Source organism: Salmo trutta, chromosome 23 (genome assembly GCF_901001165.1).
Source record: "Salmo trutta chromosome 23, fSalTru1.1, whole genome shotgun sequence".
In the NCBI taxonomy this organism is placed as follows: Eukaryota; Metazoa; Chordata; class Actinopteri; order Salmoniformes; family Salmonidae; genus Salmo; species Salmo trutta.
The window spans coordinates 34,444,117-34,471,292 of NC_042979.1; positions in this window are offsets into that span (position 1 = coordinate 34,444,117).

The following is a 27,176-nucleotide window of genomic DNA, read 5'->3' on the forward strand; positions in this document are numbered from 1 at the left end:
TCCTTCAGTTCCTGTAGGAAAGCCTCGGTTACCCCGTAAACTCTGGGAACAGACGGCACAAGACCCATAGACTCCAGGGCTCTGACCAGCGCAGGTATAAACCTGCAGGACCACAGTCTTTTCACCAGCTCCTCAAAATGGTTGAAGAAGTAGTATTTTGGGGGCTCGTATAAACACGGATGCCGGCGCTGGCTGGGGTGATTGATCTCACAACCAATGCATTTTTCACGTATATACTCTCCAATCACCACGTTTAAAAGTGTGGCTACAGAGGCCTTGATGGTGTCCACAAAAATAGTACTGACCACCCCATCAAACACATCCTCAGGCTGTGGACATGTAGGGGGTGTCGAGGGTCTTGGCTAGGGGGAGTAGAATGGTTGGCTGCTAGGCATACAGTCCTTAGGGTCTGGCCCCCATGACGTATCAGAGTCCAGGTATGTTGTAGGAATATCCATGGTATTTGCTGAAATGAAGAAGTGGAGGCTTTAAGGGACCTCCTTTTATTGTAGAACCAGGCCTTTGGGTGGGGTCAGGGCGTGGTTAACGCAGCCGCGTACTTAGTTTTCTTCGGGGGCTGACCCTTCTGAGGATGACCATTCTTGGGGTTCCTTTGAATCATAATCCTCAGGATTCGTATATATTATGCACTTCCTTAGCCGAACAATGCTCTGCCACTGTTGGCTCTGTACAAAAAGAACGTCCAACAACTCTAACATGCTCAATTCCATTAGATCCCAACTTTTAAAAGGAATAAGCATGCGCAACCTGAAATCCCCAGTCAGGCCACCATCACAAATGTTTTGGTTGCGGGTTTCCTCGTTGCTGATATAGAACTCCACGCAGCCACATGGAAGTCCATTCTTTCTCTGTATTTTCACCCTGTGAAATACTCTTCCTGAGGAGTCTGGGGTACCTTCCCAACGGGTCTCGTAGCCCGTGAACAAGCTATGCCCCTTGGTGATAACTCTCAGTTCGGGACACAAAACCTTGCGAAAAACCGCCCAGCCTTCAGCCCCATAGTCCACTCCTAAAGTCTGGTCTGTATATTCTCCACCTTCGGCTACAGTATAGAGTTTCACTCTGCGGGCCGGGTAATCAAACTGATATCCCCAGTGCTGTCCATTAGACATCATCACTTGATCTTTCAGTGCAGTTGCGGGCGGTATTTGGGTTCTACACACACATAGAAACCGTTTTTTTGGTGCGTCGTATATTGTTGCTTTATACTGGGTATTTTCTCTATGTTTCAACCGAGGTCCTGCTTCCGTTGTTACGGTCATCACTGCTTTACCAAAATCCATGTTTATTTTTTAAATCTTGTTTAGTGTTCTGGGGCCGCATGTGTGTCTGGGGCGTATTTATAAGACGTCTGCCTCCAACACATAACCCCCCGGACATTCCTAATTCATAGACAACAACCCTAAGAGCAATAAAATAGGGGGGTGTGGGGTCATCCTCTTTGAAATGTTCAAACACGACCCCCCCCCAGTTCAATGAGGGCCCTACACATCAATCATCATGACAACTTCAAAGAGATGCAATATAGATATAACACACACTCTAACACGTGACAGAACAGGATAAAACTATATGACCCTAACCACTTCCCGCCAGGATGTCCAGACCGGATGCCCTTATTTGGGCATGTACGAACCAGCCGGACATAGGGTCATAAATCACTATTTTGACCGATGCTGTCTCCTTTATTCTCTCTTCTCTCTCCTCTCAACTCATCTACTCTCTCTCTCCTCTCAACGATTCTATTTCCTGTCTCCTCTCAATTCATCTACTCTCTCTCCTCTCAACTCATGTACGCTCTCTCCTCTGAATTCATCTACTCTCTCTCCTCTCAACTCATATACTCTCTCTCCTCTCAACTCATATATACTCTCTCCTCTCATTTCATCTACTCTCTCTCTCAACTCATCTACTCTCTCTCCTACCAACTCATCTTCGCTCTCTCTCCTCTCAACTCATATACCCTCTCTCTCCTCTCAACTCATCTACCCTCACGCTCCTCAACTCATCTATGCTCGCTCCTCTCAACTCATATACCCTCACTCTCCTCTCAACTCATATACCCTCACTCTCCTCTCAACTCATGTATGCTCTCTCCTCTCAATTCATCTACTCTCTCTCCTCTCAACTCATATACTCTCTCTCTCCTCTCAACTCATGTATGCTCTCTCCTCTCAATTCATCTACTCTCTCTCCTCTCAACTCATATACTCTCTCTCTCCTCTCAACTCATATACTCTCTCTCTCCTCTCAACTCATATATGCTCTCTCCTCTCAATTCATCTACACTCCTCTCAACTCATCTATGCTCTCTCTCCTCTCAACTCATATACCTTCTCTCTCCTCTCAACTCATATACCCTCTCTGTCCTCTCAACTCATCTATGCTCTCTCTCTCCTCTCAACTCATCTACTCTCTCTCAACTCATATACCCCCTCTCTCCTCTCAACTCATCTATGCTCTCTCTCAACTCATCTACTCTCTCAACTCATCTACACTCTCTCTCCTCTCAACTCATATACTCGCTCTCTCCTCTCAACTTATGTATGCTCTCTCCTCTCAACTCATCTACGCTCTCTCTCCTCTCAACTTATATACTCTCTCTCTCAACTCATTTATGCTCTCTCCTCTCAATTCATCTACTCTCTCTCTCCTCTTAACTCATATACTCTCTCTCTCCTCTCAACGATTTTATTTTCTCTCTCCTCTCAACTCATCTACTGTCTCTCTCCTCTCAACTCATCTAACCTTTCAAATCATTTACCCTTTCTCCTCTCAACTCATCTACGCTCTCTCTCCTCTCAACTCATCTACACACTCTTCTAATTTCATCCATTATCTCTCTCTCTCTCTCTCTCTCTCTCTCACTCTCTCTCTGCCTCGTTGATGCTAAAAACATCGGTCTGTGTTTCTGGACACATCCAAGCAGCAGTATAGTTAAACTAGCTCATTAGAAGCCAAATGATGTCTGGTTTTAAGTGCTTCCCTCGTTATCAGTCACCTCCCAGGACCTTTTGTGACCTGACCTGACGTTAGCTCGCATCAAAAGAGATAAAGCAATTACGAAATAAAAATGAAGCTATACTGAAAATATCCGCAATATAGACATACATTTCGGCATACCATTTATGTAGAATAAGTATGAGGGACACAATATCACTCTGCAGTCGAGAGTGGAATCTTTGGCCTCTATGTGGGTTTATCCTCTCATTGTTGAGAGCTTGTTGAAAGCATTAACTCATTTATTCAACCCTCAGCCTGTTGTGTCTCCACTTGCGCTGCTGAATAGCTAGCTTTTTGGTGGTGCACCTGGGTAAGACGCTTCAGGAGGGCGGTCACGCGTGTTTGCGAGGCAGAGGTCCTGGGTTCATTCCTCGGTACGAGTTGCATCATGAGACAACGGTATTTGTTAAAAAATCCACGTGATGTCCTTTACAATGGCAGTTGGGCTTAGCTCAATGCTGGGGTTGCTGTGGAGTTAGTTTGGGGGGTGAATGTAGCAGATGGAGATCTGTGAAACTCACTCCTCAGCCCGAAGAGTCTCCATTTGCACTGCTGAATAGCTAGCTTTCAGTGGCATAACTGGGTAAGATACTGAAGGCGGTCACCAACGTTCCTTCTAAACTATGTGCCCTCGGACTGCTGCGCAGAAGAAATATCAGCCCGCGCAGAGAAACACGAGATTGAACTTCACTCAACTTTCTTTTCTACTGTGGCAATTGTGATCGATTCAATGCAATATTAGCCACTTTCAATTGTAATATACCGAAACAAAACAAACTATGCAAGATTTAGAATGCAAAACTAACTGTGCAAGAGATTTTCTTGTAGGCAGAACACATTGGAGTAGGATTCTATTCCATTGACAGGCACAACTCAGGCCCATACACAGACCGGTGCACCATAACCAATCAGAGGTGCAGTAGGCCTATATGCAAATAGCCATTGCCATATATGGATCTTTGCCATTCACTCGATGCTCTTGTTTTGAGATCAAAGTGAGAGCTGCAGGTAGCCAGGTGTGGAGATTTGTTCATATTTTTTGCTAGTTAGTGAGTTATTAGTCCAGTTACTGCTCATTTCTAGTCAACAATGGGGGGGAGGTTGCTGACAACGAGAGCACAAAACGAGTGCATTTCTAGCCATCTTTGAAAAGCGATTCAGGTAAAGAGGTTTTTATGTCTTGAGGTATTTTGAGACGGTCTTGAATAAGCTAAGTAGCCAATAAGCAGAGCGTAGCATAATTGGTCTGATTCTCTGTAATACTGGTGTGGGAATAATAATGAATTGTATTTTGTGGTTTCTTGCATCAAACACAACATTTTCAGTTACCTCCCTGTCTGAAGGACAGGTTTATAAACAGGTTAGTGTCAAGCCCTGCAAGTTTTTTTTTAAAGTCTCATGGAATGTAGGCATTGAACACCACACATTGGCTGCTACTGTAGGCTGAATGACAGGACAGCTATTTCCATGTTAAAATGTTATGGGATGTGATTTTCTCTATTGTTTTTGATGATACAATAGGCCACTCTGGTAGGCCTACATCATGATCAAATAGCCACAGTAGCCTACTTGGCCACTGTTAAAACTGTAACTTAAAGCGGGTACAGCCTCACAGTAAACGTGCGGCGGAAGTTGCAAAGAATTTTCACAAAGTTCAAGTTTGTGCTCAGCAGACCTGAAATTGACTCAGTGTCTAAAAAAATTTGAGGGAAGATTGGCGATCACGTGCGTTTGCGAAACAGAGGTCCTAGGTTTAAACCTTGGTATGAGCAGAATTAGGAGGAAGTGGTACATCAAGACCTGTTTTACATCTTCATCAACATGTAAGTTGTCCTTTTCCAACAGCAGCTTTCTAACTCCTTTTCAACACCTTGCCTTTTTCCTCACTGACTGTACATGAAGTAAAGTTGTGGGGCTTGCTTTAGCTCCTTAAAAGTGTTTTTGTGGAAGTTGATACAATTTAAGAAGTTACATACAGTGGCATGCGAAAGTATACACCCCCTTGGCATTTTTCCTATTTTGTCGAAATTAAAATTGAAGATGCTAAATATTTTCTATTGTGAAACAAACAAGAAATAAGACAAAAAAACAGAGCGTGCATAACTTGAGCGTGCATAACGATTCACCCCTCAAAGTCAATACTTCGTAGAGCCACCTTTTGCAGCAATTACAGCTGCAAGTCTCTTGGGGTATGTCTCTATAAGCTTGGCACATCTAGCCACTGGGATGTTTGCCCATTCTTCAAGGCAAAACTGCTCCAGCTCCTTCAAGTTGGTGTAACGTCCGTCGTTAAAGGTAGACCAAGGCGCAGCGTGTGTTGGGTTCACCATATTTTATTTAACGGTGAACCAGCAAAAAATAAAACAATAAACAACACAACGAACGAAAAGTTTTGCAGGCTACTAACAGCAATACAAAAACAAGATCCCACAAACACAGGTGGAAAAAAGGATGCCTAAGTATGGTTCCTAATCAGATACAACGATAGACAGCTGCCTCTGGTTAGGAACCATACTCGGCCCAACACAATGAAATTCAAAACATAGAATGCCCACCCCACACCCTAACCTAACCACAAGAGAAACAAACCCTCTCTCTCAGGTCAGGGCGTGACAGTACCCCCCCCCCCCCCCAAAGGTGCGGACTCCTGGCCGCAAACCTGAACCTATAGGGGAGGGTCCGGGTGGGCATCTATACTTGGCGGCGGCTCTGGTTCGGGGCGTAGCCCCCACACCGCTCGCTGATCCCCCCGCTTCTGTGTCGCCGGAGGAACCAGACCGTGGATCAGCGCCGGAGGCTCTGAACTGCCGACCACCGCTGAAGACTCTGGGCTAAAGGCCGTCGCTGAAGAATCAGGGCTGCGGACCGCCGCTGAAGACTCGGGGCTGCGGAGCGTCGCTGGAGGCTCCGGACTGGGGAGCGTCGCTGCAGGCTCCGGACTGGGGCGCGTCGCTGGGGAGCGTCGCTACAAAACATAGAATGCCCACCCCACACCCTGACCTAACCACAAGAGAAACAAACCCTCTCTCTCAGGTCAGGGCGTGACAGTTGGATGGGTTCCACTGGTGTACAGCAATCTTTAAGTCATACCACAGATTCTCAATTGGATTGAGGTCTGGGCTTTGACTAGGCCATTCCAAGACATTTAAATGTTTCCCCTTAAACCACTCGAATGTTGCTTTAGCAGTATGCTTAGGGTCATTCTCCTGCTGGAAGATGAAACTCCGCCCCAGTCTCAAATCTCTGGAAGACTGAAACAAGTTTCCCTCAGGAATTTCCCTGTATTTTGCGCCATCCATCATTCCTTCAATTCTGACCAGTTTCCCAGTCCCTGCCAATGAAAAACATCCCCACAGCATGATGCTGCCACCACCATGCTTCACTGTGGAGATGGTATTCTCGGGGTGATGAGAGGTGTTGGGTTTGTGCCAAACATAACATTTTCCTTGATGGCCAAAAAGCAACATTTTTGTCTCATCTGACCAGAATACATTCTTCCATATATTTGGGGAGTCTCCCACATGCCTTAGGTGAACACCAAACATGTTTGCATATTTTTTTATTTAAGGCTAAAGGCTTTTTTCTGGCACTCTTCCCGTAAAGCCCAGCTCTGTGGAGTGTACGGCTTAAAGTGGTCCTATGGACAGATACTCCAATAGACAGATCTCACACAATAGCACATTGGTAGTAATCTATGACAAATATCAAAGGTAAGCAGGGCTTGGTTAAAACCCTGAATGGGAGAACAAATGGATAGCTCTAGATAAGTCAACTCTCCAGTAGGATGCGCTCCCCAGCCTACTGTTTTTTTCTAATAGAGGATATGACATTGAATATCTGACGTTGTTTCAAAGGTACAAATTCAACGTATTTTATACAAGGTTGAATACTATGTTGAAAATTGGTTACCATGATGACATAATCCCGTGGTTGAAATGTAACTTTTTTCAAATCCATGCTGAGAGGTATTTTCCACATCACAATACGTTGACAAATTAAATTGAAACAACGTTGATTCAACCAGTTTGTGCCCAGTGGGTCCCCTCTCTGTACGGAGGCCATTGTCTGTAACTGCTGGTCTTCTTACAGCTTAATCCAGGTCATTATTGTCCGTGTGTTATGAGAGCGAGGGAAGGTGCAGACAGAGGAGCAGGTAAAACGGCCAAATCGTGTTTATTTCCCATCAGACATCTGGTCCTTCAGAGCCATCGACGGCACATTATCGACCGTGGTGTTATGAAATCAGGTGAAATCATCTGGTGGTTTTATATTGCCTGGGGCTAAAGGTGAGGAGAGGAGGAGTGTTTGTGCAGTAGGGTTATTGAATTAGATGACATTCTCACTCCCCTCAGCCATGGTAGCCATGGTTTGGCTTAACAACAGAGCCAAACACAAAGCCAAACACACAGGGGAATAATGATCAGTTGAAAGATGGGGCTATTTGTCTATGTGTCGTCCTACATGCATGTGGACATGGATTTTGACAGATTTGATAATGTAGGTTATGGATCTAATTATTGGGTACAGAGGTATAATGAAACACAGGGGCAATAATAATGATTTGTTATTCGTCTACGGATGGTGTTTGTCTCTACACACATGTATATGTACTGCCTGTGCATATGTATCTGGCAGCCCTAATGGATACCCAACACAGAGGGATTTGAGGGATGTGATCACAAATGTCATGAGTGATGGTCAGTATTGCCACTTGCATCATCATCAGTGCTCTAGAGTCTTGTCGTCATTGAGGAAGCATGATTCACTAGAGAAATGGTATTATTTGTCTACGTACATGTACAGCCTACATGCATCAGCTCTATTTAATAAACATAGAGTGATTTGAGGGATGTGGTTACAAGGTCAAGTATTGACTATCCATGTTCATGGCTTCATAATTCAGTAACCCTACAGCATGTATAACCAACCCTAATCCCAATCACTGGCCACTTTAATACATGGATCACTGGCCACTTTAATACATGGATCACTAGCCACTTTAATACATGGATTACTAGCCACTTTAATACATGGATCACTAGTCACTTTAATACATGGATCACTAGCCACTTTAATACATGGATCACTAGCCACTTTAATACATGGATCACTAGCCACTTTAATACATGGATCACTAGCCACTTTAATACATGGATCACTAGCCACTTTAATACATGGATCACTAGCCACTTTAATACATGGATCACTAGTCACTTTAATACATGGATCACTAGTCACTTTAATACATGGATCACTGGCCACTTTAATACATGGATCACTAGTCACTTTAATACATGGATCACTAGTCACTTTAATACATGGATCACTGGCCACTTTAATACATGGATCACTAGTCACTTTAATACATGGATCACTAGTCACTTTAATACATGGATCACTGGCCACTTTAATACATGGATCACTAGTCACTTTAATACATGGATCACTAGTCACTTTAATACATGGATCACTAGTCACTTTAATACATGGATCACTAGTCACTTTAATACTTGGATCACTAGTCACTTTAAACAATGCCACTTTAATACATGGATCACTAGTCACTTTAAACAATGCCACTTTAATACATGGATCACTAGTCACTTTAAACAATGCCACTTTAATACATGGATCACTGGCCACTTTAATACATGGATCACTAGTCACTTTAATACATGGATCACTAGTCATTTTAAACAATGCCACTTTAATACATGGATCACTAGTCACTATAAACAATGCCACTTTAATACATGGATCACTAGTCACTTTAATACATGGATCACTAGTCACTTTAATACATGGATCACTAGTCACTTTAATACATGGATCACTAGTCACTTTAATACATGGATCACTAGTCACTTTAAACAATGCCACTTTAATACATGGATCACTAGTCACTTTAAACAATGCCACTTTAATACATGGATCACTAGTCACTTTAAACAATGCCACTTTAATACATGGATCACTAGTCACTTTAAACAATGCCACTTTAATACATGGATCACTGGCCACTTTAATACATGGATCACTAGTCACTTTAATACATGGATCACTAGTCACTTTAATACATGGATCACTAGTCACTTTAAACAATGCCACTTTAATACATGGATCACTAGTCACTTTAAACAATGCCACTTTAATACATGGATCACTAGTCACTTTAAACAATGCCACTTTAATACATGGATCACTGGCCACTTTAATACATGGATCACTAGTCACTTTAATACATGGATCACTGGCCACTTTAATACATGGATCACTAGTCACTTTAAACAATGCCACTTTAATACATGGATCACTGGCCACTTTAATACATGGATCACTAGTCACTTTAAACAATGCCACTTTAATACATGGATCACTGGCCACTTTAATACATGGATCACTAGTCACTTTAAACAATGTCACTTTAATACATGGATCACTAGTCACTATAAATAATGCCACTTTAATAATGTTTGCATATCTTACATTACTCATATCATATGTATATACTGTATTTCATACCATCTATTGCACCTTGCTTATGCCACTCGGCCATCGTTCATCCATATATTTATATGTACATATTCTCATTCACCCCTTTAGATTTGTGTGTATTAGGTATTTGTTGGGGAATTGTTAGATTACTTGTTAGATATTACTGCACTGTCAGAACAACTACACTCGCGTTAACATCTGCTAAGCATGTGTAGCTCAGTTGGTAGAGCATGGTGTTTGCAACACCAGGGTTGTGGGTTCGATTCCCACGGGGAGCCAGCACAGGAAAAAAATGTATGAAATGTATGCATTCACTACTGTAAGTCGCTCTGGATAAGAGCGTCTGCTAAAATGTAAATAACATTTTATTTGATTTTAGCACCATATAGGCTTGGTTTCAACATATATTGTAAACAGGAGTAAATAACAACTTGTATTTTTGAGATGGAGACAGTTTTTATTTTCCTGCTTCAAGTTGAGAAATATATGATTACATATTACAATGACAACCAGAGCTTCAGGGACCTTTCATGCAACCCCTTTTGTGAGTTGCGATTAAGATTGGGCTTTCGCTCATCTAATGGCTTTGAATAAAAGCACATGAATCCATTAATCCTCTCCTCTGATCCCTCTCTTCTCTTTAGAAAGACAGCAGTGGGGGGTGTCTGGTAATAGCAGTTGAAGAAGAAGTAAGAATGTAAGGAAGAGAAGTAAGAACGAGATAGATAGAGATAGATAGAGATAGGAAGAAAGAGAGAGATACAGTTGAGAGAAAGAGAGAGCGATACACAGTATAGAGAGATATAGTTAAGAGAGATATATCCTGCATATATAGAGAGAGAGTAAAGAGAGACAGATATACAGTAGAAAGAAAGAGGCAGAGAGAGAGGGGGGAGAGAGAGAGAGATAAGGGTGTTCCAAAAAAGGTCCAGTTGCCAGGACCATAAATACGAATTCCACCTAAAACACATTAAAAAAGAAGTGATTCTCAAACCTTCCATAACAAATCCCTCACCTACAGAGAGATGAACCTGGAGAAGAGTCCACTCTGCCAGCTGGTGCTCACAAACACAAACAGACCCTACAGAGCCCCAGGACAGCAACATAATTAGACCCAACCAAATCACTAACCAAAGAACAGAGCAAATTAGAATGCTATTTGGCCCTAAACAGAGAGTACACAGTGGCAGAATACCTGACCACTGTGATTAAAATTAAGGAAAGCTTTGACTATGTATAGACTTAGTGAGCATAGCCTTGCTATTGAGAAAGGCCGTCGTAGGCAGACCTGGCTCTCAAGAGAAGACAGGCTATGTGCACACTGCCCACAAAATGAGGTGGAAATCCTGCCAAATGTGTGACCATATTTGACACATATTTCTCTCAGACTACACAGACACACAATGAATTTGAAAACAAATCCAATTTTGATGAACTTCCATAACAATTAGGTGAAATACCACAGTGTGCCATCACAGCAGAAAGATTTGTGACATTTTGCCCCAAGAAAAGGGCAACCAATGAAGAAGAAACACCATTGTAAATACAAACCATATTTGCAGTTGAAGTCGGATGTTGACATACACCTTAGCCAAATACATTTAATCTCAGTTTTTCACAATTCCTGACATTTATTCCTAGTAAAAATTCCCTGTCTTAGGTCAGTTAGGATCACCACTTTATTTTAAGAATGTGAAATGTCAGAATAATAGTAGAGAGAATGATTTATTTCAGCTTAAATTTCTTTCATCACATTCCCAGTGGGTCAGAAGTTTACATACACTCAATTAGTATTTGGTAGCATTGCCTTTAAATTGTCTAACTTAGGTCAAACGTTTCGGGTAGACTTCCACAAGCTTGCTACAATAAGTTGGGTGAATTTTGGCCCGTTCTTCCTGACAGAGCTGGTGTAACTGAGTCAGGTTTGTAGGCCTGCTTGCTCGCACACGCTTTTTCAGTTCTGCCCACCAATTTTCTATAGAATTGAGGTCAGGGCTTTGTGATGTCTTGAGATGTTGCTTCAATATATCCACATACCTTTCCTTCCTCATGAAGCCCTCCATTTTGTGAAGTGCACCAGTCCCTCCTACAGCAAAGCACCCCCACAACATGATGCTGCCACCCCCGTGCTTCACGGTTGGGAGGGTGTTCTTCGGCTTGCAAGCCTCCCCCATTTTCCTCCAAACATAACGATGGGCATTATGGCCAAACAGTTCTATTTTTGTTTCAGCAGACCAGAGGACATTTCTTCAAAAAGTACGATCTTCGTCCCCATGTGCAGTTGCAAAATGTAGTCTGGCTTTTTTATGGCGGTTTTGGAGCAATTGCTTCTTCCTTGCTGAGCTGCCTTTCAGGTTATGTCGATTTAGGACTCGTTTCACTGTGGATATAGATACTTTTGTACCTGTTTCCTCCAGCATCTTCACAAGGTCCTTTGCTGTTGTTCTGGGATTGATTTGCACTTTTAGCACCAAAGTACGTTCATCTCTAGGAGACAGAACATGTCTCCTTCCTGAGCAGTATGACGACTGCGTGGTACTTGTGTACAATTGTTTGTGCAGATGAATGTGGTACCTTCAGGCGTTTGATAATTGCTCCCAAGGATGAACAAGATTTGTGGAGGTCTACCATTTTTTTTCTGAGGTCTTCTGATTTCTTTTGATTTGCCCATGATGTCAAGCAGAGGCACTTAGTTTGAAGGTAGGCCTTGAAATACATCCACATTGACTCAAATGATGTCAATTAGCCTATCAGAAGCTTCTAAAGCCATGACATAATTTCTGGAATTTTAGAAGCTGTTTAAAGGCACTGTCAACTTAGTGTATGTAAACTTCTGACCCACTGGAATTGTGATACAGTGAATTATAAGTGAAATAATCTGTCTGTAAACAATTGTTGGAAAAATGACTTGTGTCATGCACAAAGTAGATGTCCTAACCGACTTGCCAAAACTATAGTTTGTTAATTAACAAGAAATTTGTGGAGTGGTTGAAAAACAAGTTTTAATGATTCCAACCTAAGTGTATGTAAACTTCCGACTTCAACTGTATGTTTATATATTTTCCCTTTTGTACTTTAACTATTTTCACATTGTTACAACACTGTGCATAGCCATAATCTGATATTTGAAATAATAATTTTGTGAGTGTAATGTGTATTATTAATTTTTGATTGTTTATTTCACTTTTGTTTACTATCTGTTTCACTTGCTTTGGAAATATGAACATATGTTTCCCGTGCCCTTTGACTTGAATTGATTCTGAACGGTAACAGCTTTAATGTATAGTTTATAACCCACACTCCCCAATGTTGGGCTTTAAAGGTCCCGTTTTGATCCCAAATCCCAATTCCCTTGCTTCACACATTGGTGCCACAGTCAGACAGACAACACACATGCATATGTGCACACACACACACACACACACACACACACACACACACACACACACACACACACACACACAGACACACACACACACACACACACACACACACACACACACACACACACACACACACACACACACACACACACGTCGTGGGTTAGCCAGTCTGTTTGTTTCAGAGCTCTCCCTCTATCACTTTCTCTCTCCTTTACAAACTCTCCCTCTCTCTTATTCCCATCTCATCATCCCTCTCTTCCTGTGTTTCATCTCTAATATGATTCCCTCTTCTCCCCTGTCACTCTCTCTTCTCTGTTTCTTTGACATAGGTTGTATATTATATTTCTTTCATTTATTTCTGAGGACATCACTGCATAGGATTATACCTATATACCTTTTTTTTTATCTTGACTGTCAATGATTAAAGACAGGTTAGTTCAATCTTAACATGTGTGCCCCACCCTCCCCAGAGAGAGAGACAGCATTCAGGTAATGCTTTTTCAAAATATAGTCTAAAGGCTTGAATACAATGGAAGGACCATGAATGACATAAAGATTCATAGTAAGAAATCCTACTACGAAGAGTTTTTGTTAAAAAACAACAACATATTTCCAGGGACGTAGGATGGACACTTTAGCAGGCGCTTCTATCCAAAGTAACGTGCAGTCACATGTGCATACATTTCAAATACGGGTAGTCCCAGGAATCAAACCCACTATCCTGGCATATTGCAAATGTCATGCTCTACCAACTGAGCTATAGAGTATCACTTCAAAGATCAACAATAACACACTGCTCATTTCAGCTGAGTTTATTAAAAGACGGTCTCCGACTGTGAACAACCAACAAGATTTTAACATTTTAACCACGGAACCAAGATGAGCCAGGACAAATACCCATGTAACCAATCAGTGAAGAACAAGACTAATTACCTGCAGTGCTATAATATAATACAGTGTATGAATCTGCAGTTATTTCCATCCAGACCAATTTGTCTTCAGTGTTCAGAGGCAGAAGAGGCAGAAGAGACAGAAGACGTACGCCTGTTTACATGAGCAGTATACACGTTTATAAGATGGCCACATTCTATATGAGCATTCCTTATTTCTCTTTAATTGGCATAGTCTTTTTGAAGGACCACAAGGACCCCACTTTCTAAATTCAATGGATAAAATTGGAGGTGGTTTGCCCAATTAAAGCTCTGTGAGTTCGTGAGACCCTGGGATGAGCAGGATCAAGAGATACATATCTTGAGGATCAGAGTATGTACGTAGGTGAAACCCCTATTACCTAAGAGTAGAAACTCACTTAATAATCCTTCAGCTATCTCCCAGAGACACGAGAAGCCAGTATTACAGAAAACCCGTACTGCCCACATACTACTTCACCTATATAAATTCCTTACGTTCATTACTCTGTGGTGTTTTTCATTTCTACAACTTTTATAGCCAGCCCAAAGCAACACGTTCTGCTATATGTATTGTTGTTGTTATTTTGGACCAATTTCTTTGTTTAAATATGTAGGAGGAAGATGCCCATAGGCGCTGGTCCCAGCTCCAAGGCCCTGGCTAATGATTTGCCCTGAAATTCAGGACAGTGCCTTGGGGGGAAATGTTCTTGGAGGGATTTCTCTGCCCTCTAGAGCATCATTGTTGATGAAATTCTATTTGTTGTTGTTGGTGGTGTTAGTGTTAGGGATGGCGCTTTATCACAGGCAGTACTATAGTTACACTTCATGGAAGTTACTGTTATAGTCAAATGCAACCATAGACATACAGTGCATTCAGAAAGTATTCAGACCCCTCGACTTTTTCCACGTTTTGTTACGTTACAGCCTTATTCTAGAATTGATTAAATTGTTTTTTTCCCCTCATTAATTTACACACAGTTTTTTTTAAATGTTTGAAAATGTATTACAATTAAAAAACTGGAATGCTATATTTACATAAGTATTTAGACCCTTTACTCAGTACCTTGGCAGGTATTTATGTTTTTTATTTTAATAAATGTGCAAAAATGTCTAAACCTGTTTTCGCCTTGTCATTATAAGATATTGTGTGTAGATTGGTGAGGAAATTGTTTTATTTAATACGTTTTGGAATAAGGCTGTAACGTAACAAAATGTGGAAAAAGTCTAAACGAAACACACACACACAGAAATGTTTTCCCCCACTTTATAGATGAATCAGGATCATTGTCACACTACCATTACTGTCCAGTCCATCCCCCGGTCCCAATGTATTGGTTCATTAGCCTTTCTTGTTAGAGGTGTGATGGGATGGCCGGCCTCTGATGTCTGGTCCTTGTCTCTCCACACAAACCCTCCACGCCCTCGACCAGCTGGGGCCTAATCACACCTTATTGTTCATGGACATTTAGCTCCCATCCAAGCCTGTCAAGCCCAGATCTCAATGTCCTTTTAAAAACACACACCAACGGGGAACAGGTGAATGAAGCACAAGGTAATAACATATACTTTAGGTAAACGGTCTGCGCTCTGTGGGGGCAGTCCGGGCCGTGCAGTATTAGGAACTCATACATTTGTTGGCAGTGAATGGAGAGATTCTTATTAAATAAGGAGAGAGGTAAAACAGGGGAGGAGAGGATGTGTGGGGGAAGGGAAGGAGGAAGAGATGGATAAGAGAGAAGCAAGGACAAAAGCATGTACGCACACGACGTCACCTCTTCAATTACATTCCATGAGGTTGCTAATATCTAACCATTCAACCTTTCAATATTATGCTAAATGCCTTTTTGACAGATACAAGTCCCCACTGTTAGCAATACACAATAGCTTATTTCTCTGCTTTAATGGAAGGTGGCAGTACAGTAGCAGCAAAAGGTAGGATCTATAACTGCACGACACAATACATCCAAAACATGATGGCATCGACATCCCCCTGAATATAATTCTTCCTCCTTTCTCTCCACCATTCATTCAACCTCTTCTCTCTCTCTCTCTCTCTCTCTCTCTCTCTCTCTCTCTCTCTAATGTAGAGACAGAATGATCCCTCTTTCAGTTGAGGAGGGGTAGAGGAGAGGACACAGCAGAGTGAAAAGTGTATGATTAGAAAATAATAGGGTAATAACTAGCCTTTAAGTGAAGATAATGATCCTCTATTCATTAATTACCTATACGGAATCGTCTGTAATGCATTGTGATGACTACTGGAGCATTTAAAGGCAGGTTTGTTCTGATGTTCATAGCAGGAGGTAGAGTCACTGTTCTTTTATCATAAAAGCTTATTTTTCAAAGCCAGACATGTGGATAGACAATTATGGTAAATAATACCCCTTAATTACATGTCATTTCTGTGCTTATTATACAAAGTCTTTGTTTTCGAGTGACTCTTGACTGTTTGATCCTCTGGTCCATCTCCCTGATGACTGTTTCATATGAAATCCCTCTCTTCCCGTTTACACCACTTCATTGAAGCAGTAGGTGGAACAGCAATGACATTCATATGTAGCGGGTTTCTTATGCACCACAGGAGAACCCAGAATTGAAGAGCGACACCACGGCTGTCTTTAAGGCTTTTATGTTGATCTGCTGCAATAGTATTATGAAAAGACAGGACAGGAACACATCAGTCTCCAATGCAACGCCTGACAAGTTGTTCTTTCTCTCTCAGTGTTTTCTCAGACTCTCACAATCACACTCGTACATAAAGCCATAATGTATAGCATAAAATAATAACCAGTCCTTAATACAAAGAATGTATAATCTTAATTCTTAGACAATAGAACCATACCTGCAATAGTATTATGAAAAGACAGGACAGGAACACATCAGTCTCCAATGCAACGCCTGACAAGTTGTTCTACACAGGAGCATGAAGAAAGGTAAAACACATATCCTGTCTCACATCCCCAATACATTGCTAGGTACTTTCAGTGTTGATAGTAGCAAAATACAACAACTCATGTACAAAACCACTGCAACACAAACAAGTTACAACGTAAAATCGCCTTAGAGGGCAAAAACTACATCCCCCATAATGCACCACCATCACTAGTCGGCAGCTCAGCTAGCCTTCTGCATCACAGAAAGTCATGCTAGCTAGCAACACTTTTAGCACTCTGTAACTATATTAATAACAACAATAAAACTCTGAAAGTTACGTGTTTCGATAGTCTCACATCCCCTTATAACAATATCTACAGCATTAACCTTGGGACGTTTTATTTATTTCACGTTACGGACTTCTACAAAGGAGTAATCTGCAACCCGTACCTTTCTCTCTCAGTGTTTTCTCAGACTGAGGAGAGCGGGAGCTAAGGGTAGTACCAGGGTGTTAGTAGGTGACGTAAGCACCCAGATAAAATAAAATACATTTAATGAAACAAAACCTGAAGATGTTAACATCATTCAGCTACTGTAGCTGCCTACCTAACATCAACAGGCATCACCAGTAGCGCAACAATTAAAATTAGAAACCAAAAGTAAAGTTCCTGGCGATCTGACTCCCCCCTTCTGTCTGAACTTGGAATATTCCTGTTCGCGGGCTTTGGCCACTGACCCTCAACCTGATTGTTCTGTTCTGCGTTGTGTACTATTCTAATAATTTGAAGTTTGCTGGAATAACCATTTTAACTCTACTACACATACATAACACAACAACAACAATGTGAAGGGAGAGTAGAAAAAAGGAAGTACTAAAAAACATTGTCTATGTTTTTCTTCTTATCAGAATCAGAATCACCTTTATTCACCAAGTGCATTTACACATACTCAGAGTTGTACATATGGTGCTGCTAGTGATAGACAACATTTATAAATAGAGACAGCGGAGTTGAAACAAAGTTTCCATACATTATATGCAACTAGGTAGAGTGAGCATAGAGCTATAAGATAATGAGCAGATATGCAAACATACAGTGGGTATACAGTTGATATACAGTGGATGTACACATTTACAGTATCAGTATGAATTATCTAAATGCAGAGAGATGAACAGAGTGCAAGTGCTGTATAGTGCAGTTTTTTGTGTACAGTTCAGAGATGGCTTGATGTGATGTGCAGCATAGAGTACATAGTCCTTCAGTCTTTATGGGCCATATGGTCGGTTGGTGAGGGCAACAACCAGGGGAAAGAAACTTTTCCGGTAGCGGGACGTTTTGATCATTAGTAGGGCTGTGGGGGTCATAACATTTCGTAATTGTCAAGCAAATAACTGCCGGTCTCACAGTAATTGATCGTTAATTAACATCAACACATTTAGCATCTCCTTGCTTCCACGCATAGCCTACCATCCAGTGATGCAGACCTTTGTAACGTCTACATTTGTGAAAAAAATCGAATAAATCCAGGTAATATAGCCTACACTATCACAATAATCCATTATTTATTTTAGACAGGTCTAAAGAATCATGATCTAAAGAAAATGTAGTCTATTTCAGAATAACAGAATAGCATACTGTGAGTTGTCCTTATGTTTGGCCCTGATCTGGCTATGCCATTTGGCTGTGGGCTACACTAGTTCATTTAGCAGACTTGCTTAGAATTCTGTGGCATTATTTTATAGTATGAAGAATAAAATTTAACATAGCTGAATAAAATAGAAAGGATATTTTCTCCAAACGATTTCAGGGAGTACTCACATGCGCCTACTCCTTTGAGTGGTTAACAAAGAAACAGGTACTTCTAGCTGCTTAATTTAGAGTTATTTATGTAACTGTAGTTGTGATACAAACATTGGGCTATATGTTTTGATTTTTAATACATTCTAAGGCTGCATGATGCGACTCTAATAATGATTTGAAAAAAGTTTTTTGTGTGCGCAGGCTGTACACACTTCATCAGTCTCTCATTTACAATTTGACAAGCACTTGATAATGCAAAACATTTCCCGGCAGCATCCCCTTTGTGTGGCCATAACACCCCCTAAAAAAATTGATGCTTTTTGCGACCAGTGGCCATTGTGCCCTTGGGCTGAATATAATAATTATAATTCCTCCCGGCTACCTGCTCGAAGCACCTCTCACTCACATGGCACCTCTCACTCACATGGCTCTCCATCATGTGATCAGGTGGGTCTTTCTCACGGGCTACAAGTAAAAACAGACACATTGGGGACGCAACTGCTCGTGTCCTTATCCAATTAAGAGGTGCATATTGAAGATATTAGAAGAACTGTCCTTGTTCGTCAGCCAACAAGATGAGTAGGCTTAATGAACAGCAAAAACGCTAGCCTACGTCAATCTACTATCCTCCATAGTCAGGGTTAGGTAGGTTACTTTCTAAATGTAATCCGTTACAGTTACTATCTACCTGTCCAAAATTGTAATCAGTAGCATAAGTTTTGAATTACCCAAACTCAGTAACGTAATCTAATTACATTCAGTTACTTTTAGATTACTTTCCCCTTAAGTTGCATTAGAAGAAGACAAAAATGTATCTTACCAATTGAACAACATCTCTTGCAGGACAAATCAGTGTTAATATACGTAGCTGATCATTTAAAGTTTATAGAGCTGGCCATATATGGATGTTAAATGTTACTTTATGGGTTGGTTCTGTAGGCTTCTTCTAACCCATCGCTTTCTACTACATATAATAATACAATTAAATTATATCTTTACATTAATATAAGTCCAAAAATTGATGTAGCAATGACAGATTGCTGCTTTAAGTCTATCAAAAGTGTACGAGTTTGAGTATGCCTCCATTAGGACTATGGATACATTTTTTATCAGCATGAATTAGATTGAGCAATAAAAGCCCCAGTTTTATTCCATAGGCTGTGATCCGCACTATGCAGGTGTAGCAAGAGCACGTTTGTCATAAGCGTCGTTGAAAGGGGACCAAAACACAGCGGGTATATTGATCATCTTCTTTATTTTATTGAAGAAAAAAACACTTAGACAAAACAAATGACGAAAACAGTCCAGTAAGGTGCACAGACTATACCGGAAACAACCACCCACAAACACAAGAGAAAACTAACCCAACTAAATATGGCCTCCAATTAGAGACAACGACAACCAGCTGCCTCTAATTGGAGGTCATTACCAAAAACCCAACATAGAAATAGAGAACTAGATAAGCACATAGAAATATAAAATGTAGAACATAAACCAAAAAACCCGAACCACACAAAACAAACACCCCCTGCCATGCCCTGACCAAACTACAATGACAATTAACCCCTTTTACTGGTCAGGACGTGACAGTACCCCCCCCCCCCAAAGGTGCAGATCCCGAATGCACCTCAAACACAAAAACCCCACAAAAATAACCCCAAACTTAAAGGGAGGGTGGCCACCGTCAATGACGGCTCCCGTGCTACACCCCCCCCCCCCCCCCCCCCCACAATCCTCCAATTACGGAGGTGGCTCTGGCTCCGGGCTTAGTCCCCATTCTAACCTGCCCACCCCTGCTGAAGGCTCAGGGCTGTAGACCACTGCTGAGGGCTCTGGGCTGAGGTGCGTCGCTGAGGTGCGCCCCTTTTACTGGTCAGGACGTGACAGTGTTTTTTCCAGGCTGTCCACTGATTTCAAAAACAATGATTGATAGACAGCTTAAACAACTTGAATTCAACAATTATTGGGTTCAAATACATATTTAGATTTGTGAACAGCCATCCACAACAACCACAATCCGTAAGGCGCAAATAGCTAAATGAGAGAGCAGCAGTGTGACTCACAACAATACGCTATGTAGATATCAATAATAAGTGATATCCGTATTGCCGTAGACTACACCACTGCTGTCATCCTTACCTCCAAGAGTTTATTCAAGTTGAATCATCTTTGGATGCTGACAACAGTCGCACCATTGGAAGACACAGCTTGGACTGTAGCCTACAAAAGCCTATTCCTGATCTTTACCCACGATCCATCAAACATATTTGGTGTGTCATTATAGTGGTCTCTGACTTGTGGTCTGACTCGCTCAGGTGGAACAAACTTAAACTTGCACCTTTTTTCGATGCTGATTTGAATGTCATTGAGAAAACAGAATAGTGTCAAAGATTTTTTTTCGCAAACATCCTTTCTGGATTTAAAAGTAATCCTCGAAGTAATCATCTAGTTTTTCAAAAGTATCTGTAATCTGATTACAATATTTCTGCTGATAACATAATGGATTATAGTTACCGTTTTTTGTAATCCCTTACATCAGTGGTTCCCAAACATTCAACCTCCAGCTGCGTACCCCCTCTAGCACCAGGGCCAGCGCACTCTCAAATGTTGTTTTTTGCCATCTTTGTAAGCCTGCCACACACACACACTATACGATACATTTATTAAACATAAGAATGAGTGTGAGTTTTTGTCACAACCCGGCTCATAGGAAGTGACAAAGAGCTCTTATAGGACCGGGGCACAAATAATAATATAATAATAATCAATAATTTTGCTCTTTATTTAACCATCTTACAAATAAAATCTTCTTTGTTAATCGAAAATTGTGAATAACTCACCACAGGTTAATGAGAAGGGTGTGCTTGAAAGGATGCACATAACTCTGCAAAGTTGGGTTGTATTGGAGAGAGTCTCAGTCTTAAATTATTTTCCACACACAGTCTGTGCCTGTATCTAGTTTTCATGCTAGTGAGGGCCGAGAATCCACTCTCACATAGGTACGTGGTTGCAAAGGGCATCAGTGTCTTAAAATAATTAACAGCGCGATTTGCCAAGGCAGGATACTCTGAGCGCAGCCCAATCCAGAAATCTGGCAATGGCTTCTGATTAAATTCAATTTTCACAGAAGCGCTTGATGCAATTTCGATGAGGCTCTCTTGTTCAGATATTGGTAAGTGGACTGGAGGCAGGGCTTGAAAGGGATAACAAATCCAGTTGATTGTTTCATCCGTTTCAGGAAAATACCTGCGTAATTGTGCACCCAACTCACTCTGGTGGGTCGCTATATAGCATTTGACATTGTCCGTAAGCTTGTTCATTTGCACACAAAAAAATCATACAATGATGGAACGACCTATGTGTTGTCCTTGTCAATGCAGACAGAGAAGAGCTCCAACTTCTTAATCATAGCCTTAATTGTGTCCCGCACATTGAAAATCGTTGTGGAGAGTCCCTGTAATCTTTGATTCAGATCATTCAGATGAGAAAAACATCACCCAGATAGGCCAGTTGTGTGAGAAACTCGTCATCATGCAAGAGGTCAGACAAGTGCAAATGATGGTCAGTAAAGAACATTTTAAGCTTGTCTCTCAATTTTAAAAAACGTGTCAATACTTTGCCCCTTGATAACTGGCGCACTTCTGTATGTTGTAAAAGCGTTACATAGTCACTGCCCATATCATGGCATAGTGCAGAAAATACACGAGAGTTCAGGGACCTTGCTTTAACAAGGTTAACAATTTTCACTATAGTGTCTTTGAAGCTGTCAGGCATTCTCTTGGCAGCAAGAGCCTCTCGGTAGATGCTGCAGTGGACCCAAGTGGCGTCGGGAGCAAACGCACGTTACCACTCCACTATGTCTCCCTCTTATGGTGGTTGCGCCATTAGTACAGATACCAACATGAGCAGCAACTACATTTGGCTACATACGAACCATTAGTGGAATTCGTGCAAGAGAGTAACGGTTAAATGTGATTTGATGTTAATTATTTGACTAGGCTACCTGTATTTGACATTGTGTTGTTATCTCGCTGAACACTAGAAGGTTTACAGTGAGGGAAAAAAGTATTTGATCCCCTGCTGATTTTGTACGTTTGCCCACTGACAAAGAAATGATCAGTCTATAATTTTAATGGTAGGTTTATTTGAACAGTGAGAGACAGAATAACAACAAAAAAATCCAGAAAAAAAGCATGTCAAAAATGTTATAAATGTATTTGTACTTTAATGAGGGAAATAAGTATTTGACCCCCTCTCAATCAGAAAGATTTCTGGCTCCCAGCTGTCTTTTATACAAGTAACGAGCTGAGATTAGGAGCACACTCATAAAGGGAGTGCTCATAATCTCAGCTTGTTACCTGTATAAAAGACACCTGTCCACAGAAGCAATCAGTCAATCAGATTCCAAACTCTCCACCATGGCCAAGACCAAAGAGCTCTCCAAGGATGTCAGGGACAAGATTGTAGACCTACTCAAGGCTGGAATGGGCTACAAGACCATCGCCAAGCAGCTTGGTGAGAAGGTGACAACAGTTGGTGCGATTATTCGCAAATGGAAGGAACACAAAAGAACTGTCAATCTCCCTTGGCCTGGGGCTCCATGCAAGATCTCACCTCGTGGAGTTGCAATGATCATGAGAACGGTGAGGAATCAGCCCAGAACTACACGGGAGGATCTTGTCAATGATCTCAAGGCAGCTGGGACCATAGTCACCAAGAAAACAATTGGTAACACACTACGCCGTGAAGGACTGAAATCCTGCAACGCCCGCAAGGTCCCCCTGCTCAAGAAAGCACATATACATGCCCGTCTGAAGTTTGCCAATGAACATCTGAATGATTCAGAGGACAACTGGTGAAAGTGTTGTGGTCAGATGAGACCAAAATGGTGTCCTTTGGCATCAACTCAACTCGCCGTGTTTGGAGGAGGAAGAATGCTGCCTATGACCCCAAGAACACCATCCCCATCGTCAAACATGGAGGTAGAAACATTATGCTTTGGGGATGTTTTTCTGCTAAGGGGACAGGACAACGTCACCGCATCAAAGGGACAATGGACGGGGCCGTCAAATCTTGGGTGAGAACCTCCTTCCCTCAGCCAGGGCATTGAAAATGGGTCATGGATGGGTATTCCAGCATGACAATGACCCAAAACACACGGCCAAGGCAACAAAGGAGTGGCTCAAGAAGAAGCACATTAATAAGGATCTGGAGTGGCCTAGCCAGTCTCCAGACCTTAATCCCAAAGAAAATCTGTGGAGGGAGCTGAAGGCTCGAGTTGCCAAACGTCAGCCTCGAAACCTTAATGACTTGGAGAAGATCTGCAAAGAGGAGTGGGACAAAATCCCTCCTGAGATTTGTGCAAACCTGGTGGCCAACTACAAGAAACGTCTGACCTCTGTGATTGCCAACAAGGGTTTTGCTACCAAGTACTAAGTCATGTTTTGCAGAGGGGTCAAATACTTATTTCCCTCATTATAATGCAAATCATTTTATAACATTTTTTACATGCGTTTTTCTGGATTGTTTTGTTCTTATTCTGTCTCTCACTGTTCAAATAAACCTACCATTAAAATTATAGACTGATCATTTCTTTGTCAGTGGGCAAACGTACAAAATCAGCAGGGGATCAAATACTTTTTTCCCTCACTGTAATTGTATTTTTGGCAGTGAAATGAGGCTACTCAGGCGAGAAAAAAACCTCACCCAAGTGTATAGCCCCGAAAATATAAATGGACTGTTTGAAAATGTGAAGATAAAATAAAAAAATAAAAACAACAATAGTATTGGCATTGGGGGTACTCGTACCCCAGTTTGGGAATACCTGCCTTACATGTAACGGATTAAATTTGGGGAGTAACGGATGTCTGTCTGAACGTCTGAACGTCCGCGGGTGGCCAGCAGGTTATCCAGCCGAATGGACAGGTCCACCAGCTGGTCGAATGTGAGGGTGGTGTCCCTACAGGCCAACTCCCGACAGACGTGCTCGTGCAAACTGCAGCGATAGTGGTCGATCAGGGCCCTGTTGTTCCATCCCGTGCCGGTGGCCAGGGTCCAAAAGTCCATAGCGAACTCCTGGGCGCTCCTCGTCCCCTGCCTCAGATGAAAAAGACGTTCACGCCGTATCTCCTTCTCCCCACACGGCTTTGGCCCACTCCAGGGCTTTCCCCGAGAGGCATGAGACGAGGGCGGACACCTTCTCATGGCCCAAAGGAGCCGGGTGGACGGTTGCCAGGTAAAGGTCCAGCTGTAACAGGAAACCCTGGCAGCGTGCAGCCGTCCCGTCGTATTCCCTGGGAAGTGCGAGACTAACCCCACTGAAACCAGGTGTGGAGGGGGTGAGTAGTGGAGACCCCGGTGGTGCTGGGGAGGGCGCTGGAGGGACTCTCTGTCTCTCCCAGTGGTCCATCGTCTGGACGACGCGGTACATGGCGGCGCCGAGGCGGTGAATAATCGCTGTGTGCTCCCGGACGCGCTCCTCGACCCCTATACCAGGGGCACCTGCTCCTGCTGACTCCATCTTGTGGGTGTGTAATTCTGTCAAGATGTGAGTGTAGCTGGTGCATCGAAGTCAGGCGCAGGAGAACAGAGATGAGTGGACAAAGCACTTTATTAAGGCAATCATTTGCACAGAACGCAACTGCGTCACAAAACAAATGCCCAACGAACCAGTAAGGCAGCACAAAATACAAAAACACAAGTACAAAGTACAGGCTGCCACAAAGCACGGGTAATAAAATAAACCCAGCGCAAACCAGCAGGAAGCGTGCCAACCTCAACAATAAACAATTACACACACAGACATGGAGGGAACAGAGGGTTAAATACACGACATGTAATGAGGTAATGAATACCAGGTGTGTGGGAAAACAAGACAAAACAAATGGAAAATGAAAGGTGGATCGGCGATGACTAGAAGACCGGTGACGTCGACTGCCGAATGCCGCCCGAACAAGGAGAGGGACTGACTTCGGCGGAAGTCTTCCTTTAAAAGTTGCAGCGTACTGCAGCACAGCTTGCGGGGTGCCGCAAAATGCTATGGCACGTTATTTAAGTGTCAGCCATTGTTGCCAGAATGAAGCAATTTACCAAAATCTGCCACCATCTACCACAAACAGTCGCGGCATAAGCTCAAAACTTTTAAAGGAAGAACCACTGTACTAGGCCTAGCCTATAGAAAGCTGATGGGATCCTTCTCTTTATAATAGAGGCCATCACTCTGTTTTCTCACACAATTGCATAGCCTTTAGAAATGTTGCACAACATGAGCTCATGGGCTCTCATGAAGTGATTAGATTTTCAAATACATTTGCATTGATGTCAGAGTGATCAGAGAGACAATAGAGTGCTGAGTACAAGGCGGTTAGCAAGTTTGGTAGGGTACTAATGACCTTCAGCTGCATCAGAGCTTGGCGAATCCTAACTACCTTGACTAAACGGACACATGGAATTTGACTGCCGTCATGACTCGTGACCGCCAGTGTTGTCACTGTAACAGCCCTAGTCATGAGTGGCCTAAACCGCCTGCCAGCGGAGAATTTTATATGTTAAATCACATTATCACAAAGAGGAAAGCCAACGAGGGACAAACAAAGAAAAGGAAGGAAGGAAAGAGAAGTCTCAAACATCAGAATTTGATTTAAATTTAAATGGCAACAAAAACAAGCCATTTTTATCAAGTTGAATTTTTAGCTACCCAAATGGTCACAGTTCACAGTCAGAGCAGCAGCATCAAATTGAGTTGAAAAAATTAACAAGGGAAAAATATATATTTTAGAAAGCAGCAGAAAACACAATAGGGCAATTCTGTAATTCTGCAAACCTGATGAGGTAGGCTATGGCAGGGGCAGTGGAAAGAATACAAGTCTTGAAAAAGTTCCAGCACAGTTGTCTGAAAAGTATCTAAACAATGTTTTGTACTGATGGGAAATAAAGGTCTTCACAACTATATTCCTCAATTTCAACTTTTATTGTAAAAGATAAATGAAAGGATTCATCCAAACATCACACGGAACACATCCACAGCTAAACTCATTCCAAAAACCAGTCAAAAAAACTAAAAAAACTAAACTTAATTTAGCGACTTAACAGCTAGACTTGTTTACAATGTACCACATCTCTGGTGAGCACAAGGAAGAAATGTAATATTGTTTAGATAAGAGATGCATGTCAGCTAAGCTAAGTCAGCAAAGTCAAAGATGGCTGCGCCCATTGTCTGAAAAATATGTACTTAGTTTGGCCACTTTTCAGCATATTACAAATGTTTGTTGTAGGTGTTACAGTGTATACAAGAACCAAAGCACATGACATGAGAAGTCTTTACCGTTTTTTTTACAAATCACAAAGCAACATTTCTTTTAACACCTCACAGATCATCACCCCAAATACAAGCCTACTGCCTAGCCTAATCGTAGCATGAAAGCTAAACAGGGATTAAACCATTTTATGGGGGGTTTGTGGGGGGGTTCATTTCATTTATTGGGGTTTTCAAATCCATGGGGGGTAAAAATGGGGGAAGGTATCATATGGGGATATGATGCAGGAAATATTTCTATGATGGCGGTTTTATCAATAAATGGAGGGCAAACACAGGAGACATTTATACGCTAAATAAAAGTAAAACCTCTTGGAATGGGGGTTCTGAACTTGCAACCCTGCGTTCAAAACAACTGGGAACTGGGGGGAAAACG